Source organism: Lactuca serriola, chromosome 1 (genome assembly GCF_051521515.1).
Source record: "Lactuca serriola cultivar US96UC23 chromosome 1, Lser_US96UC23_V15, whole genome shotgun sequence".
NCBI classification, from domain to species: Eukaryota; Viridiplantae; Streptophyta; class Magnoliopsida; order Asterales; family Asteraceae; genus Lactuca; species Lactuca serriola.
In genome coordinates this window covers 8,956,349-8,970,184 of record NC_136408.1, presented here as the reverse complement: position 1 = coordinate 8,970,184, position 13,836 = coordinate 8,956,349, and the positions used below count along the sequence as shown (strand labels likewise).

The window sequence follows — 13,836 nt, the reverse complement described above, 5'->3', positions numbered from 1 at the left end:
TCTATTTGGGAAATACAACTTCATAGCTTTCAAAAAGGTTTTTACAAAGCATTTTCCATATCAGCTCTAATAAACTATAATGGGTATAGTTTGGGATAACCCTCTAGGCAGTCTCTACTTAATCAGATTTCATAAATGAATATATATAAACTATGACAAATTTAGTTTATGTTATTTGTTTTCTTAGAAGTATAAAGTACATTTATTCAAGGATAATTACTGTTTTATACTGATTTCTCGCTAGTAAACTAGATTATACAGAATTGTGAGGCGCTACTGGTGCCTTCGAACCACGACTATATACCAGAATACATAAACTAGTGGGCCGAAACTGGTGCCTTCGAACCACGACTACAGTGAGGAAAACTCACCTCAAATTTTGAAAGATAGCTAAACGGATACTGCTCTAAATATTGGCTCTACATGTCACCTATACAACAAACAGGGACCAAGCCTTAGTCTACTACTAAAATCACTCCATTTGACCTAAAGTCAAAATTGGTCAAAGTCAACGGCCAAAAGGTCAAAAGTCAACACTCAGGTTACGCCCTGCGTAGAGCACTAAGTGGCTTTTACGGGACAAAACAAGGCTACGTGTTGTGTAGCCATAATTATTCCATGCATACTACACTAATTATGTCATGCATACTACACTGGTGAACACTTTTCTCATTAAGTTCTTAATACAAAAGATTATACCACCAAACTTCCAAATCTAAGCTAGATGAACGTCTTAATGGATAAAGTCTATGACTGTAACGACCCAAATTTCACGTCCAAAAATTTCATTTAAATTAAGTAGTTTGTAAAACATTTGTAGTAAAACGTCATACGATCATATCATTTCAATAAACATATCTTGTGTCTAAATACCCAAAACATGAAAATAGTAATAATGTCAGAGTACAATCCCCGAATATCTCATAATGCGGAAAACCAAAGTGTGTGTGTATGATGTGCCGCTACCGCGCCGGCTCCTTCTCCTTCGCTGAAAACTGTAAGCACAAACCTTAGTAAGTTCCCTCATCATACCACATACCATACAATAATATCGCATACATACTGCCAGACATTTCTGGGGTGCCCGACCTACCCGGTATGGCCATTCTGGGGTGCCGGCCTACCCATGCGGCCATTCTGGGGTGCCGTCCTTCCCGTGTCAAGCCATTCTGGGGCGCTGACCTACCCGTGTCGATCCATTCTGGGGTGCTGACTAACCATCGGTCCTAACAACCGAACCTCGGGGAATGGTCCCCTCCTACTACCTCTATCGCATATAACATAACAAGCCAGCATGCAAACATATCATCACATACTGTCAGACGTATCTGGGGTGTCTGACTACCCTTCGGTCCTAACAACCGAACTCTACTACTATCACATACAACATATCATGCTAGCGTATAACATATCAGGTAGTAGCAAACCTAGACGATATCACAAAGACAATCATCTAACATACGAACCCTACTGGTGGGCCAGCATTGTGGCTGTAGACCCACCGCTACTGGAAGGTAACTCACCTCGTAGCAGCTACCGAACTGTGCGGGAATCCTTCGACTGCTGCTGCTCCGAAAATCCTCTGGCTAAAATTCCCACAAAACACTTAGTCAGAAACTAACATCTACTCTTAGGGTAAAATGACCATTTCCCCCTTGACCAAGTCAAAGTCAAAGTCAACTTCTAGTTGACCTGACTCGCCGAGTTGGCTCGCTAACTCGCCGAGTCCCTATCCTTCCATTAGACCTCATACCCGTCTCTACTCGTCAAGTTAGGCAATGACTCGACGAGTTTTCCTTCTAAATGAACACCGACTGAATCCTCATCCGACTCGCCGAGTTGTATGAACAACTCGTCGAGTTCATTATCAACTGATACTCATGTCCTGCCTTGACTCACCGAGTTGTATGAACAACTCGTCGAGTTACTCTTCATCCTATGAACACATTCTGTCCTCGACTCGCCGAGTTGATGAACAACTCGCCGAGTTCTATGAAGATTGCCTTGCAACCGCCGAGTCCGTTCATGCACTCGCCAAGTACCATGAATTTCCAGAACAATTTGCTTAGTCCAGAACGTTGGGTCACTCCCCGAGATTCCCTAAAACCCTTCCACACTCATCTGGTCCTTTTGACCCTCACTGATATGGGACCAAAACCCTTGGACTCGTCGAGTCCAGGAATGGACTCGCCGATTCGGTCACATCCCCTCCTTAAAACTTCGATTTCTGATGTACAACACTTGACTAAAGGATAGATCTAGACCCCTAAACTCGATCAAGCACGTAAAGTTACAAACTTTACATGCATGCATGGGACTTTTGAGCTTAAAAGGCTCTAAAATGGTTCTTTTGTTGCATGGGGCCTTCCTTGAGTGCAAAAGCAACCCAAATCTGTCTTGTGACTCCAATAAAGACATGATCCAGAAGCTCAAACCCCCAACCATGTTTGCAAACATGGTTGGCCACCAAAAATGGCTTATAAAAGCCCTAAATCACCCCAAAGAGGGATCTAACAAATAAATGAGCAAGGTTCAGACTTTATACCTTCTGTAGGCTGCAAATGGTGAACCAAACTCGAATCCTTCAGTCTCTACTTGATCCTTCTAAGCTCTTCCTTCTTCCTTGAGGTCAAAACTCACAAGAATCACTCAAAAGCCTTGGATTTCCTCAAAAACGGCTAGGGTTTGCTATGAGAAGTGTTTGGGAGCATAAAGGGGGAATGAAGGCTGCATAAGGTCGTTTAAATAGGGTGCAAACCTCTGGATTAAGGTTTTTGTCCAAACAGCGGCTACTCGCCGAGTCCGGGACCCGACTCGCCGAGTCCGCAGCTTAAACTCCGCGCCTCATCCCACTTCTACTCGGCGAGTTAGTCCTTCGACTCGCTGAGTCCAAGGCTAATATGCAAAAAAAAATGAAGATTTAATAACAGAATACGTACCAAGAACCAGGTGCTACAATGACTTTATCCATTTGCATGTATCTTAAGGACACCAAACCAAACTCTAGGTCCAAATGTAACGACCCAAAAATCAAGGGTAAAAATTTCATTTTTATTATAGTCAAAACACAGATATCATTTAATCCAAATTCCAAAAATGTTGCTAATTAAAAACATTTATCAAAGTTCATCCCAAAAGCACATATTGCGGAAAACACGGGTGTGCGTTGCGATCAAGCCAGACCCTCCCTTTCCAAATCGATGATACCTGAAACCATAAACAAAACTGTAAGCACGAAGCTTAGTGAGTTCCCCAGAGCATACCCTACATAATTCACATAATCCACATAATCTACATAACCACATAAACCATATCAATCACATAAGACATACAAATCACATAAGCCATACATATAAACATATAAGGATGATGTGGGCTCCTCCCATGGTCTTAATCTAGGATTCCATGGGCTCCCCCACGTGGTCTTACACCTACGTGCCAAGGGATCCTCCCATGGTCTTTACCTGGAAAGCCATGGGCTCCCCCACATGGTCTGACATCCAAGTATCATGGGCTCCCCCATAGTCTTTACCTGGAAATCCATGAGCTCCCCCACATGGTCTTACATCCAAGTGCCATGGGCTCTTCCCATGGTCTTTCATGCAAATATCACATAAACAACTAACATACCACATAGCATATAACCAACTAGCATCCTACATATCACTACATCAACTAGTGTACTACATATCACAAAATGGGTCGGCCTTGGTGCCTTCGACCCATTGGTATGGTGAGGAGACTCACCTCGCACTGCTGAAGTCCCGCCGATAAAACTCTAGCTGATGGATGACAGATTCCCGAACTGTCAACATCAAAACAACACCCAATTAATAATTGGGTTCCAATTCATGACCATAAGTCCATGCTTGGGGTGAAAAGACTACTTTACCCCCAACCTAGCTTGATTCAAAACCAAGGCCCAAACTCACACTCTGAAGGCCCAATAGCCAAATAATCAACCAAGGACCAACATATGGCCCAATTTTCCAAATTGGGCCCAAACTTCTACATGGTCTTAACTTTAGGCCTAACCATTTATTTTAGTCCAAACACTTGGTAATCTGATGGTCCAACATCTTATAATCATCAAGGCCCAATTATGGCCCACCTATGGCCTAATTTTCTAAGTTAGGCCCAAGCCATTCCAATGGGCCTTATCCTAAAGCCTAATAATTTACTTAGTCCATAAACTTGTTCCCATTTGGCCCACGAAGGCCCAAACCAACTTAGTCCAAGAAATGGCCCAACAAGAACCCAAACCTAATTAGGGTTTTTCACATAAAATGGCGATTAGGGTTAAGTGTTCTTACTTAACCCATTAAGGACTTAATCCATTAATTCAAATATTGTCTTAAGTTAATTGCAAGGATTATTAATTAATATTTTAAGTCTAGTAAATAGTTTCAGTGCGGGTCCTGATCAATTCTAAAATTAGGGTTTCATGACATTAGGGTTTTCTAAACCCTAATTAGGGTTTCTAACCCACATACTAGCCAATTAGGTTAATTAGTGTTTAATGAGCTGGGCACCACCCATTGACACCCCAGGTGGTGGTGGTCAACGGTGGTTCAAGGCGGAGCCACCACCTCACGGTGGTGGTGGTTATGATTTTAGGCCAAAACAGTGAAAAATCAATTCAAATATCCGTCCAAAAACACACACATATACACACAACCACCCGAAATGGCGGCTGGTAGCGGCAGAGTGGCGGCATGCGGTGCTGGTGGTGGTTTTTCCTTTGGTTTTTCTAGCCAAAATGTCCATACAACATGTCCTCATTAAGAAAATGCACACACACGCACCAATATATACACACACAGCCACCCACACATGGTGACTAATGGTGGCCGAAAAGTAGAAATGATGGCAGCCACCATGGTTGGCTGCCATGGTGGTTGTCTCCGACTTCAGCCAGCCAAGACACACACACACAAGTCAAGATTGCAGCAGTGATACACACGTACACGAAGCATGAGCACCCGTTGAACACATACACAACTCAGCTTCCTTGCGGCGGCAGCTGGTGATGGATGATGACCGGAGCAACATAAGGGTTGTTTGGTGGTGGCGGCGACAGCTAGCAGCGGCCTGAACGAAAGCGGAGAAGGGAGGACATCGTTTGCGGCAAGGAGGTGGTCGCGTCCGTCGCAGCAGTGACTACGACGTCTGTCGTCGATCCTCTTCCTCAACAACACCTGAAGCAACAACGACGACAACCCTTTACTTGGTAGCTTCCGGCTTCAACGTCAGCGGTGCAACGACGGTATCCGGCGACGATGTGGTTGACAGCGGCGGCTAGGGATGAGGGGTGATAAGGTGGCGGCTGGGAATGATGTGATTAGCGTTAGGGTTTATATGATACTTATATATGAAGGCTAAAAATGAGGGTGACGGGTTTATGCCCGTCAATTTTAAAACTTAGTTCATAATTACACTTCCATCCCCTCCCTCCAAATTCTTTTCAACTTAAATCCATTATTTACCAAATAACCCCCATATTTAATAATTCATTACAATTCAAGTCCAATAAGTTACCATTTAACTCTCAACATTCCAAAATCCTTTCAATTTAAGTCCAATAATTACCAAACACCCCCTGACTTCTGAAAATCTTTACAAAATAAATCCCGAAAATACACTTTAACCCCCGAAAATCCAAATCATGTCATTTGGCTCCTCGAAACCAACACCTCGCTAAATATTATGGATTTTTAGGGCTAATATAAAATATAAATTTACATCTTGGGGTTTAGGGTTTATTATTTAATTACTTAATTTTAAACGGAATGCTATACCAAAAATCCATCCATTGTCAAAAAATTCATGCATGGGGAAATAAGAGTAACCAAGCTCTCATTTTTAAGTCTTAACAACTCCAAAATCGACTGGAAATGATACCTAAAGGCCAAGAGTAGCTTATACTCATAAGAACCAAGGTTATGGGGACAAAACATGAGAATTCTTAAGCATGAACTAGATCTATCATAAAAACTCATAAATTTGGAGACTTTATACCTCCTTAAGATGGAACAAACATTTACAATTGCCTCTCTTTTTTGGAATGATGATGAAATGGAATTACGACCCTTTCCTTTAAATATGAGTACTGATTAAGTATGTTTATGTGATGTAATATCTACAAACACTGCTAAGACTTCTAAAAAGATTGAGATGATTGTGTGCTTAAAATTATCCACTTCTTAGGTACTTACATTAAGTGTTTTTATATTCTTTATTTTATAAAAGTCAACTTACGTTCTTCAATTCTTTTTATCTTTTAATCTGCAACGGCAACTATACGAAGCCTTTTTGAATGGTGAGGTTGTTCTTTCAGCCTTTGATGGTTCCCTTTTAGCTGCTCTCACGATATTATAGTTTCTTTATCAAAAGGGATTTTTTGTCTTTTGCACATACGAGAGATCAAGAATGCTTTTTTTTTGTCCCATTAACATCAGCTTTAGTTATTGGTTTGTTTTGCTCATGTATTTGATTTTGTATTCGTCCAATCCCGAACATGCTTCTGCTTTATTTATCAATGACATTACTAAACTTATCGTTACATATGTATAAAAAAGAGATAGATAACAAATGATAAATAGTAAAGTCTTCCAAACCCCGCAATGCGGGGACCTTCACTAGTTTATAGTAAATATGGACAACTATTAACTGTCTTCGCCGTCTGCCGAAAAAAAATCGCCTTCATCGAAAAGAAACTATTAATCGTCCCTGTATTTACCGACCATGGGCACGGGTAACCCACTAGTGTGTGTGTCTATACATATATATATATATATATATATATATATATATATATATATATATATATATATAATTTATTTAATGTTGTCATCCTTTTAAGTATGACATCTTAGAAAACATGTTTATGACAGACTCACATTCAAAGTACTGACAAAGAATAAGATGCGTATTATATATATATATATATATATATATATATATATATATATATATATATATATATATATATACTAGCCGTTTACCCGCGCAAAGCGACGGGTGCGGATTAACAAAATGACATAAAAAATTTGTTAAACAAAATGACGAACAGATAGAGATTTGTTATACCTGGGCTAGGATTAAACGTAAGACATTTTTGGGCTTATTCGATTTTAATAGAAAGAAAAACAAAGGAGGAGGTAGCGATTCAAGGTTTTACGGTCAATGGCAAGGCATTCATGATAGACGAATGCTATATCAATGCGCCTCTCCCAGTTTATATGAAATGTTTTATAACGTGTACATCGTATTAGACCGATTCAAATGGATATGAAGAACACTTGGTCAAACTTTGACCCATTCAAAATCTTATCATCATCTTATTTGACTTTTTCATTATTATTGACAGATTCAGTATTTAGCGATTCAATTGGATATGAGGAACACTTGGTCAAAGTTTGACCCATTCAAAATCTTATCATCATCATCTTATTTGACTTTTTAATAAATGTTGACCGGATAAGATTTAGTATTTACCGATTCAATTGGATATGAGGAACACTTGGTCAAACTTTGACCAATTCAAAATCTTATCATCATTATCTTATTTGACTTTTTCATAATGTTGACCGGATAAGATTTAGTATTTACCAATTCAATTGGATATGAGGAACACTTGGTCAAACTTTGACCCATTCAAAATATTATCATCATCATCTTATTTGACTTTTTCATATTTAACCAATTCAATTTGAAGATAAGCTTAGAAGACCTATTCAAAATCTGTCTTTGACCGGATAAGATTTATTATTCTCCGATGCATAAAATTATTGTATATGATGCTTAAAAGCTTGTACCTCTTAAAATTCAGCAAAATCTTGTAAATGCTTTTTAAGGTATAAATATATATATATATATATATATATATATATATATATATATATATATATATTAAAGCGGGAAAATGACTTATATGGGTAACTATGTTTCAAAATCTTTCAAAAAATATCATTCAAGTTTGGTGTGTCCAAAAAACACCATCCAAATAAAGCATTTGTACAAAAAACACCAACGAAGTACATTCTTTGTTCAAATTTGACCTTGTGGTAACCGGCAATTATCAGTAAAAAATAAGTAAAGAAAAAAAACAAGAGGAAATGACTCAAATGGGTGACTATGTTTCAAAATCGTTCAAAAAACATCATCCAAGTTTGGTATGTTCAAAAAACACCAGCCAAGTAATTTTTTTGTACAAAAACACCAACAAACTATATGTTTTGTTCAAATATTATCTATCGGTAACCGGCTCTTACAGGTTAAATGATGACTTGACTTAACTATTATGACATGACATAATAATTATTGACAAAACAATAAATGATATATTCCTCCTTTAAAAATCGATTTTGGGTTTCTTCATGAATAAATGATTTCTTCTTCTCCTATGATTGCTCTTCTTCTTCTAAAGTGATGATCTCGAACTCAAGTCCAAAACCCTAATTCTTGACATAAGGCAAAAAGTGCCCCTTTACCCCTGCCTCAATGGTCCTCCCTCCCCCTAAGGCCCAAATCCATAAAAGCCCAAAAATGCATCCCAGCCTAACTACAAGGCCTCTAAGGCCAAAGAACCCCCAACATGGCCTTAAGCCCAAAAATGACCTGCTACAATCAGGTGGTCCCGAGGCCTAACTTAAACAAGTCCATACATACGTCCAACATATGATGAAGCCTTTGGGATTCGACTGTCGAGCCAGTATGCCCGGCATACTCCTAGCGTACGCCCAACATACTCGGCTAGGGTCAAGAACCGCCAATCTTTCGAAGGCCATAACTTCTTCATTCTAAGTCCGATTTTGTCATTCTTCATATCCACGGGAAGGAAACGAGAAGCTCTGCACTTCTATCAACTCTCTATTTCCTTACAACTTTTCTAACATAAAACCAAACTTCATAAAGGCTCGAACTGATACTTACTGATATGCCCTTGGGCTCCAACACAAACCGACAACTCGGTCCCCACAACCTACATTATCTATCACCAAATGGGCGTTATAGATACCACAACTTGTTACGAACGAATATAAATTTGAATACATCGTACACAAGTATCAGAACCATATCCCAGGAAACATGCAAAAGAAATGGTACGAAACAATAAAATAACAAGGAAAAGACAAGAGATATGCCTTTCTGTAGACCGGATAATAAATGAAGGAACAGTCAAGACTATAAACTCTTATAAAGGAGGAATATATAATTTATTGTTTTGTCAATACTTATTATGCTATGTCATATTAGTTAAGTCAAGCCATCATTTAACTTGTAAGAGCCGGTTACCGGTGGGTAATATTTGAACAAAACATATAGTTTGTTGGCGTTTTTTGTACAAAAAACTTACTTGGATGGTATTTTTTGAACATACCAAACTTGGATGGTGTTTTTTGAACGATTTTGAAACATAGTTACCCCTTTGAGCCATTTCCTCTTGTTTTTTTTCCTGTACTTATTTTTAATCGGTAATTATCGGTTACCACAAGGTCAAATTTGAACAAAGAATGTACTTCGTTGGTGTTTTTTGTACAAATGTTTTACTTGGATGGTGTTTTTTGTACACACCAAACTTGAATGGTATTTTTTAAACGATTTTGAAACATAGTTACCCATATAAGCCATTTTCCCATATTAAAGCTCATGGGATGTTTGAACAGTATACTTTTCCTTGCTTAAACTTTGGCCAACAAACTTTACATACTTTCAATTTTGGCCACAGTAAATTTGCCTGTGCTTCACCGACTTCTTTTGGCTCACGACGATTAGATTTTTCTCCATTTATCTGATACATGGCCGATTGTTCCTTCCACCACCTCTTCCACCCAATAAGATGTCGCACCCCCATGGACATCATTCATTATCTTTCTCCCTTTATTAAATCTATTCTCATTTTGAAGCTCCCTTTCTTGGATATCAGTCGATAACCCTTCTCTCTTTTCTTTTTGGCTCCGCTGCTTCACCTCCGATTAGACCAACGCCAGATAACCTCCTTCTGTACGCCAATATCTATTACTCATCTATTTTGCCCTAAATTGAACATTATCTCTCAGTTAAACCACCGGTCAACCTTATTGATCGGATATGTTCTCACATACACCACCACTGCTGAACATCTCTCTTTAGCTATCACTACCACTTTGCATCCTCTCCGTGCTTGGACCCCTAATATCTATTACTCATCTATTTTGCCCTAAATTGAACATTATCTCTCAGTTAAACCACCGGTCAACCTTATTGATCGGATATGTTCTCACATACACCACCACTGCTGAACATCTCTCTTTAGCTATCACTACCACTTTGCATCCTCTCCGTGCTTGGACCCCTCGCCTACGTTAATCACCACAAATATAAGAAGTGTATCAAGAGAACAACTATTGTGGGTATGTGGGTCTCTCCAATTCAGAATGTCTGTAAGCTAATCAAAACAATTTGATTATTTGTTTTGGTGGATTTTGAAATTGTTGTGCTTTGTAAGTGGGATATACTACTCTTATTGAAGTCGTTCTCAGGAGTCAACCAAAATTTACCGTCTTCTTCCTCCTCTGTTACCTCCCGTACCAGATCTCCCTTGCCTTATTTGATCACTGTCGAAGCGTACCTGCAATCGTTGGCTCATTGTGGAAGCCCCCTACATTTGCTGACTCCTTCACTTCCCGCAACTACATCGTATCAACTGGTGAAGAAGGAGAAGAAATGTATGAACCTTTCTTTGTTCTTGTTGCTAATGTTCTTAGGGCTTCACCCTTTTTTCCATTTCAGTTATCGCTCTTTCTTTCATCTTCTCCACTCTCCGCCTCACTCTCTCTCTCTCATATCTGTTGATATTATTCCAAAAGTAGGGTATGTTGATAAGTTATTAACTTTATTTTCTCGTACCTGTTGATTTTGTTTACTAATTGAGACGTTTTCTAATGATTTTGTTTTCATGTAGGATTAGTGGTGAAGAAGGAAAAGGAATTTATGAATCCTTCTATGTTCTAGCTGCTATTGTTCTTAGGGTTGATTGAATATTCGTTAACATGTTTATGTTATTGTGGTTATTTTATGTTTCTATTTCTCCTTTGTAATGTTGTATTCTCTTCATTGTACATCGAAATCTATCTTAATTTTACAACCTTCGGTACGAAACATTAATCAGAGATACAAAATTCAACAATAATATTGGAGATTTAAATGTCGGGCACAAAGATTTCATGGTTCAACAAAGGTGAACCCTTTTTATCAGTTCTTTTATGAAAATAGAAAGTAAATATCATTTGGTATCTATCTCTGGTGAATCTATGAAACATATTTCATTTTTACTTTCAATTTTGATTTCAGAGCTATTGAGATTTGAAGACTGGGGTTAAATGTTGTTAACATAAGAAGAAACCCATTACCAAGGCATAAGTCATTTGGGCTGTCAAAAAAGTTGCTTCCTGGTCTTACGAAAGATAGATTTCTACAATGGGGTGTAAGGTATAGTATATACAACCGTCAATTTTTTTAAGATTTGTTAATACACATGAAAGGAGTAATGTGTATGTTGACTTCCTAGCCGTTTCAAAAAAAAATATGTTGATTGCCTATGTCGATGAAATCATATCGTCTGTCCTTAAACTGGTCTGATTATTTTACTTTACCTGAATGGGGTCAATGGGTGGTCAAGGTAAGTAGTAAAAGTTAGTTATTTTGTTAAATTACTTTTAAATATAATCTTTACCTTGATGTTAGCCTTTTTCGTGAAAGGTAATGGCTATTTTTCTTGGGATTTTTTTGTTAATAATAGCATATGGTTTGTATAAAATTGTTTTTTTATGTTACAATGATGCAAGCCAAAAACCCAAAGTCTATAACCATCTTACATCATTATACTTTCGCTTTGCACATAAAAGCATTTTAATTTGAGTTGGATTTCAAGTGATTCCAGGTTATAAGTCATTTTCATTGTCACTTAATGGGTTAAGATGACATTTAACTCATAATAACCAAAGCTAGAAAATATTGTACATTTGACCATTTTTCCCATCTTAGAAAATTTCTAGAAAAATCATCAAGAGTCGGAATTAGGATCCGCAAACTCTCAAAGCTTATAAATTGAGTCTACTTTGTCCCTAATTTTTTCCGTGACCTGATATTGATCCTAACTATGTCGGAATTGGTTGTTTTTCTAGACTGGTCGAAAATGAGCTGCAATGATATACAGTTTCATAAAAATCATAATATATTGCAGAAAAAACGTATGGACCCATGTAAGTAGTTCCTGAACAAGTATTAACCTGAACTTCATAACCATGGTTTCGTTTTCTGTTTTGGATGGGTTAAAGAGGGCATTCATCAACAATTTTCTAATTTTAGAAAAGCTGAATACCCCCATAATGAGATATTCATCAACAATTTTCAAGAAATGGTTGTTGCGAGTGGTTGTATTGGGTTTGTCCAAAATACCCCCGCAATTTTATGATACATTCATCAGCTACTTTATTGATTTTATTTTTGTGTTTCCGCAGATGAACATGATGGAGTTCTTATTAAAGTGAAGTTCAGGTATTAACCCTTGATTTGAAAATCAAATAACTTTGTAAAGGAACAACAAATAAAGATAAATACTTATACTCTTCAATCCATCTTATAGTTTTCACAATATTAGAACTTGACTATTTACGTTTTATTCTGATTTCACAATTTCAGGCAAATAGGACAACTTCAGGTGCCAACTGCTCACCATCAGTCTGGAAGGGTATAACCAAATGTTGGAAGCCAATACCTGTTATCTGTTGCTCTATAACCGGTTTTCCTTGAATCAACTTTGTACTTACGAATAATATACATTATTATACCAATGTCATCTAAATAAAAACTGTTATAATACGAAAAGTTCAACTGTTGTTCCTGAACTCAGTAGTAACGCACCAATCGTGTACATCGGGCCACAAGTGTCTAAATTAAAAGCTAAAGTTGAGGATAAAAAAAAACGTGCAACGCACATGTCTGTTTCTAGTTACAATCAATTCGAATGGCAAAGCCTCGAAACCACATGCCCTTTCTAGACATAGTTAGTCCTTCATATGGACCCTATTATGTTAGATCTTGTCCGGTAGAGTCACTCCCGTCTAGGGGTGTGATAAAAAACTGAAACAAAATTACCAAACCGAACCAAATGATGTTTGGTTTATCTGATTCAGATTATTTTGTTATTTGGTTAACCGAATAAGAATATTTTATTTGGTTTGGTTTTGGTTAAATTTTCATTATTTTGGTTAAACCGAAAAAATCTAATAAGATATTTAATTAATATATATTTTATAATTTATATCTATAAATTAATATTTTATATTTAAAATGATAGATTAGTTACTAAAAAATTCTTTCATAACTCATTATTTAATTATTAACCATTATAAAATTATAATTGTTTATATACGGTATTAAAAAGTAACAACTAATTGGTTAAATGTCAATCAACTTTCAATCATTTCTCTCATCTTTATATACAACTAAATTTATATTACTATGTCTCTATAACTTGTATTATATCGATTCTTCAAGGCAACACATTATGAAATAATGAATGTAATATGTTATGTATTAGTGTAATTTTTTCAATTTGTAAAAGTTTAGTAAGTTTTTTTTTTCTTTTAGTTTAATATTTATTTTTACTTGCAAAATATTTTCGATTTAACCGATAAACCGACCGAATTAACCAAAACTGATTGGGTAAATTACACGGATGGTCCCTGTGGTTTAGGGTAATCTGCATGCTTGGTCTTTGAAGACTTTTTTTAACTCGGACCATCCTTACTTTATATTTTTGTTGCAAGCATGGTCCCCATCCGTTTTAAA

General features: G+C 37.2%; 1 long non-coding RNA gene across 2 annotated transcripts; it reads left to right on the top strand.

Moving 5' to 3' along the window:
- Positions 1–9,813: 9,813 nt before the first annotated feature.
- Positions 9,814–12,853, top strand: LOC145067411 (uncharacterized). Of its 2 annotated transcripts, XR_013688838.1 has the most exons (5): positions 9,814–10,709; positions 10,946–11,221; positions 11,335–11,472; positions 12,504–12,540; positions 12,685–12,853. It is a non-coding gene; the product is annotated as an uncharacterized LOC145067411 (long non-coding RNA). The 2 variants fall into 2 exon arrangements; XR_013688837.1 differs by having other exon boundaries at positions 9,814–11,221.
- The last annotated feature ends 983 nt before the right edge of the window (positions 12,854–13,836 follow it).